This window comes from Bidens hawaiensis, unplaced genomic scaffold, assembly GCF_021521415.1.
Source record: "Bidens hawaiensis isolate Kalapana, Puna unplaced genomic scaffold, B.hawaiensis_p1.1 tig00026173_1, whole genome shotgun sequence".
In the NCBI taxonomy this organism is placed as follows: domain Eukaryota; kingdom Viridiplantae; phylum Streptophyta; class Magnoliopsida; order Asterales; family Asteraceae; genus Bidens; species Bidens hawaiensis.
This window is the reverse complement of record NW_027494202.1, coordinates 319,380-326,279: the sequence shown is the minus strand read 5'-3', so window position 1 is coordinate 326,279 and position 6,900 is coordinate 319,380. Positions and strand designations below refer to the sequence as shown.

General features: G+C 36.9%; 1 pseudogene; it reads left to right on the top strand.

Moving 5' to 3' along the window:
• The first annotated feature begins 374 nt into the window (after positions 1–374).
• LOC143572908 (receptor kinase-like protein Xa21) lies at positions 375–3,490 on the top strand (annotated as a pseudogene).
• Positions 3,491–6,900: the final 3,410 nt, after the last annotated feature.

Sequence of the window (6,900 nt, the reverse complement as noted above, 5' to 3'; positions counted from 1 at the left end):
AAAATTTTGCTTAAAACTACATGAAATGAATGTTTAAATACATGAAATGAATGCATAACCATGTATAAATATATAAAATTGAGATATTAGAACATGAAATGGAGATATAAATACATGAAAATGATAGTGTTAAACTATTAATATATATAATACATGAAATAGAGGAAAAAATGCTTGAAAATATTAAAAAATGAAGAGTTCGGTTCGGTTCAGTTAACTTCGGTTAATTCGGTTTTCGGTTATATCGGTTCGGTTTCGTCGGTTTTCGGTTCGGTTTCGGTTACCGATTCGGTTACCGATTCGGTTATTGCTCACCCCTAACGATAAAAGGCCAACAATTATTCCTTGTGATCTTAACTTTAATATTTCTCAAAATGAATTCAAAACTATCACTTACTTGTTCATCATCATGTTCCTCTCATGTCCATTTCCTCATTTATATTTTTGCTATACTTTTAACTTCCACTGCCATCTCAACTTCCTGTTGCGATGGAAACGAGACCGATCATCAAGCTTTACTCAATATAAAGTCGATGATCACTCATGGAGCTCTAACCTCATGGAATACTTCCATTCGCTTCTGTGATTGGACTGGTGTTACATGGGGGAAACGGCAAAGAAGAGTGACTAGTGTAGTGCTGGAGTCGCAAGGTCTAGAAGGCTTGTTGTCTCCTTATGTAGGGAAGCTCAGCTTCCTCCGCGAGTTAGACCTAGCAAACAATAGCTTTCAAGGAGTCATACCACATGAACTTGGTCGTCTATCCAGGTTACGTTTCCTTAATTTGAGCCAAAACAATTTCGACGGGGTTATTCCAGCTAACATGTCTGGTTGTTCTAACCTTGAATATCTTCGTCTTTCCCATAATGAGCTAGTTGGAAGCATACCGAAGGAGATAAATTTCATCTCCAAACTTACTTTTCTTTCGCTTTCTAATAATAACCTAGCAAGTGGATTCCCGTCTTTCTTGGGAAATATTACATCAATGGAATTTTTCTCCGTTTCCAGAAATCCGATAGGTGGGAGCATTCCAGACACCATAGGCAATTGGGAAAATTTAAAATATATTTTTGTCGCCGGTTGTAATTTATCTGGAACCATCCCTACTTCCCTATATAACCTTTCACTCCTAGCTAATATTAGTTTGTCCGAGAATCAACTAACCGGTAGTCTCCCTCCAACGATAGGTACAATGCTCCCTCGTCTTGTTTTTCTCCAGTTATCTAGTAACCAACTAACAGGACCTCTTCCATCGTCCATTTCTAACTGTTCAAGATTAATTCATCTTGAAGTGACTTATAATAAGTTTAGCGGGAAGTTGAAAATAGACTTTGCAAAATTAACAGAGATTTGTTTTATACGCTTAGGTAGTAACCACTTTGGAAGCAAAGAAGCTAATGAAATGAAGTTTATCGATTCTTTGAAAAACTGCACTAAGTTAAAGAGATTAGGTCTTGGTGATTGCAATTTCCAAGGAATGCTCCCTAGATCAATCGGTAATCTTTCTAATCAACTACATTATCTATCTTTTGCAAAAAACCAATTACATGGAAACCTCCCTACATCAATTGGTAATCTAGTTGGCTTGGAACTTTTATCTTTCGGATATAACCAATTCACAGGAAACATTCCTTCAACCATTGGTAAACTTCAACAACTAAAAATCCTTCACTTATGTGAAAACAAACTTTCAGGGAAGATCCCCGATTCCATTGGAAACATGTCAGCGGTAATTTATCTTGATTTAAGTTTCAATAGATTGGAAGGTCATATTCCCTCAAGCATGGAAAGTTGTAATCACCTATTGAAGTTAAACCTTAATGACAATAAACTTAACGGTAAAATACCCACCACACTTCTTCAACTTTCATCTTTGTCCATAACTTTGAATCTTTCTCGGAACAACCTTTTTGGTTCGCTTCCAATGGATGTTGGGGACCTCAAGATGTTGAGTTCTTTAGATTTATCATACAATACTTTATCCGGTAACATTCCTAGTACCCTTGGTGGTTGTTCTAGCCTTTCATGGTTGTCCCTCCAAGGAAACTTACTTCAAGGTATGATACCACCATCATTAAGTTCCTTGAAAGGACTGGTGGAACTCGATATTTCTCAAAATAATTTTTCAGGCCAAGTTCCTCCATTCTTAGAAGAATTGCTTGCGCTAGAATATTTGAATCTATCATATAATGATTTCGAGGGTGAAATACCAGTTCATGGGGTGCTTGCTAATGCAAGTGCATTCTCTATTGCGGGAAATAGTAGGCTTTGTGGTGGCCTTGTGGAACTTGGGTTACCTAAATGCAAGGATACAAACAAACATAAAATCAAGCTTACTCTATTTGCTATAATTATTTTGATTGCGCTCACACTTTCCACATTAACATGTTTAACATATGTTTGGTGTAAGAAGAAAAGAAAGAGCCAACTATCTCAAGCATCGACAAGAGACCGATTCATAAAAGTTTCATACAATCAACTTTTTAAAGCTACGAATGGGTTTTCCGAAGCCAATTTGATTGGAGATGGTGGGTTCAGCTCTGTTTATAAAGGAATCCTTGATAAAGATGATGATATATTTGTTGCTGTTAAAGTTCTACATCTTCAAACCCAAGGAGCTCAAAGAAGCTTTACGAGGGAGTGTGAATTTTTGCGAAGCATCCGACACCGTAATCTATTGAGGATAATAACTTCATGTTCAAGTGTTGACTTTCAAGGAAATGAATTTAAAGCATTAGTATGCGAGTTCATGCCTAACGGAAGTCTACATGATTGGTTGCATTCAAGTAAATATACACCCGGACTAAACCTTCTACAAAGAATGAATATTCTTATCGATGTTGCGCTCGCTCTTGATTATATTCACAATCACTGCCTACCTACCATTGTTCACGGTGACTTGAAGCCTAGAAACATTCTACTCGATGATGATATGGTGGCTCATGTTGGAGACTTTGGCTTAGCTCGATTTCTTGGAACAACTTCATACCAACACAACTCAACAGGGATCAATGGAACGATCGGTTATGTTGCTCCAGGTAAAATCCATGTATGTCCTTGTGGACGTTCATATTTACAAACATGTAGTATTTTATTTTCTTCTTGTGTAATGTTTATAAATTATTGAGTATGGTCTTGGGAGCGAGATGACATGCAGTGGGATGTCTACAGTTTTGGAATATTAGTGCTGGAAGTGATGACCAGAAATATGCCAACTGATGACATATTTAATGAAGGTCTTAGTCTTCACAAATTTGCTTCCATGGCCTTACCACGCGTAACTGATGTTATTGATACTAACATTCTAAATGTTTATCAAGAGGATAACACCACTAAGCAAACTAAGGAAGTTTATGGAAAGGAAATAGAGGAATGTCTTACTTCAACTATCAAGATTGGAGTAGCATGTTCCGTTGATTCCCCACAACGAATGAATATCAGAAACGTTGTACACGATTGCAGCATATTCTTCATATACTTCAAAATGTTTGAAGTATTTGCCTTAGTAGAGCTCCAGCCAAGTCAAGTTTGTTTGGCTTGATTTGTTTTGTAGATATTAATGTGTCATGAACTATTTACTTATTGTAAATGGATTTGCAAAATAAAAGGCGGTTTTGAGAGCGGAATATAGGAAGGTTGCTAAGCATGAGACAGCGTGTTTGGAGAATCAGCACGTGTTCATTTCATTTGCCTTCGACACTTTTGGATCCCTAGCTCCCAAGGCGGTTCGTTTCTTGGAGCGGGTGCAGAAGGTCGTCCATAGTGACTCGCAGAGCCCGAGGAACCAAGGATTTATATTTAGTAGAATAGGCTTTGCGATTCAAAAGGGGATAGCGGCGCAGCTTGTTGCTCGCTTACCCATTATTCAGATGTAGCTCGGTTTGTGTTATATATAAAAGTTATAGAAAAAACCAAAAAAAAAAAGGTAAAAGGGATTTTTATGTTAAGTTATAATTAAAGTTGTCAATGAGCTTTAACGTAACCGGTATTGGAGGGGAAGTGAAGATTTGAGCCAGATACCGCAAGGTCTCAAGTTCGAATATGGTACCAACCGAATTTTACTGCAATGGGCCTTCGGGCGACAAGTTTTCCCGGAACGGGAGATCAGATAGTGGGCTTGGGTTATCCAACGTTTGCAATTGCAGGCATATGGGGCCACCTATTGCCATTGGTTAACCAGTTAGTCTTGCGGTGAACGGTAAATAGAACTAAGAGTAGGCTAGATGGGTATGTCAGTTGTTCTAAAAAAATCCAGTTATCATTTCTCAACATAATAACAGTTAATATATAGGTTAAATATAATCATTTTAACTACATCACGAATTCACGTTAATTTGTCTAAACTCCTTTAATCACACTGATTAGTTATTGTTGCTCGTTGTGCAACCATTTAGGATCAAAACTCATGGTAACAATACTATATGTTGTTACGTCGACATATTGATCCAACATTGTTAAAAAGTAAGTTTGATATTTTTCATTTCAATATTTAATCAGTTTGTTATTATTTTTTTGTTTGAGGTTTATATTGTTTAAATGCTTGATGGGCTCGGTTAAAGTTGCTAGGCTGGATGGATACCTAAAGGCCCATTATGCTTGCAACCGGGTTCGCAAAATAACCCATTGTTTGTTGTGTGGGTTGCATAAAGGTGTAAAAAAACCGGTTTGAGATCGGTCATGGCAAACCAACCTGAACCAGTTTGACAAGAAAACCGGTTTCATCCAAACCGGTTCATGAACCGACCCAAACCGCCGGTTTTGGTAGCGGTTCCCCTTTTGAACAACCAAACCGGTTTTAAAACTAGACCGGTTTGAAGAAAACCGTATCTAATCCGAACTGAACCGACTTGGACCAGGTCGACCTCTCTTGCTCCTAAACAGGTTTCTAAACCGAACTGGTTTGGGTCAAACCGGTTTTAACCAGGCTTTGACCAAACCGGTTCGCTTTGGGAAAAAAACCGATTATGTACACCTCTAGTTGCCAGATATAATCAAAGTTGTTGAGACGGTTTATTCAATTCGAGATATTTTACATCTCTTGTCTCTCTCGAGTCCTCTGTTACGATCAGTTAGGGCCTTGTGTTCTTATTCGTTTTAGAGAGTATTGTTGTAATCAGTTCATCACAATGATGAACTGAATCTGTTCTTGTTAGATATCTGTTTGTGACAAACATTGATAGCATAATGAAGAGTTGAGCAATTTAGAGATGCTATACATAGGATTGGATTTGTTTTTTTACAGCCAGTTTGCTTTTAAATTTACTTTATACTTTCGTTGTGTTTTTAAGTAGCGGAAATTTGTAGTTGAACTGAAAAGGTAGGTGACATCGCAAACACTCAAACCGAATAGACTTGCGGGTAAGTCACTCCAACCTATTCTCAAAACATAGCATAAATATTACTTTTTTTCAAGGACCGATCTGGTTATTATAGAACGAAACTTTACAATCCTTAAATAGAATACTTATAAACACAGAGGAAGGTTGGAAACAATACTCACATGGGCCAGTCAGGATTTATACACTATAATAATACTAAGAAAAAAAGTTCACAAGGGACAGCCGAGCCCGTACCATAAGCAGGTCCATCGCTAGTTGCAAAGGGTCTTTTTTCTCCCAACTCACAAATTTAGAGGAAAAAGGTGGTGTGGAGCAGTCTCTTGGAAATGGGTTCACAAAGAAAATGTAGGTCACTCCAGCTAAATTGAGCTGTGTATGTTTGTACTTTTAGAATCTTTTTAGTTTGTAAATCTAAGATTTTAAACACACACAAGAGGGTATTTGGTAATCATGTGTTGAAGTCACATGATCACACATGTTATTTATTATTATTCTATAAAGATTTCTGCAAATTGTGAAGAAGAATATGATCACTATTTGTCAAATCTGATTCACATGACAACCTCCTGAAAGTTTCCAACCTCTTTAAAAACAAAACAACATATATATGACTCACATATGTCACACTAGTCAAACAAACCACCACCCTCTAGTTGTCTACCTTACACACTTCACTTAATCATTGATCATGCAATATTCCTCTTCACAATAGTTAATTACCATAATGCCCCTAACACACACATTCAAACCTACACTAAAGTGGTCAATCTAGTTAGCCTATAGTTATACCACAATGTTCAAACTAGTATCTTTTCATTTTTTTATTATTTTTTCAAATGTATTTATAATAGCAGCCCAAATCACACATCATATTATCTATAACTACTTCTCACTCATTTTCTCTTCAAAACCATCATATTATCTACAAACCATGAATTCCAAGCCATTATTCTTCATCTTTTTCTTGATCTTCTTCCATCTTTCGGTTTCATCATTCGGTTACGACAAACCGAGTATTCCCATAGCAAGATTTCAAGCAAGAAGACTGATGGCAACTCCATCTCTTACCTCGGTTTCTATTGATCCGTCTAAGCTCAAGGGTGCAGTCATGAACGACTTGCAAGCATCGGTGGAAGATAGTTTGAGGAAGCGACCGCCTAGCAAGTCGAACCCTTCACATAACTAGTGATCCATAGATTGTAATAGTGCTTTGTGTAGAGATCAAGAACAAAAAAAATACTTTAATTGATCTCTTTAATTTCCCCTATGTAGAAAGTTTTGAATTTAACACATGTGTTATTTAATTCATAAGTTAATATAATTTAGCTATTTTGATGCAATTATTATGTGTAGATGAAAGTGATTATTATCATATAATTTGAATCAACTCAACCACTGATTTTTTATTGTGAATTATTTTTTTTATTTTTAATTTTAGTCCATATGTTCTTGAGCTTTGTGTTTGCATCCTGTAGATCTCTGCCATGCTAGCCATTACGTAAGCCATGGTTTCTTGTCTGCTACTAAGGCTGAGGGGTGTGGGGGGCTTTAATGGGGGCTCCA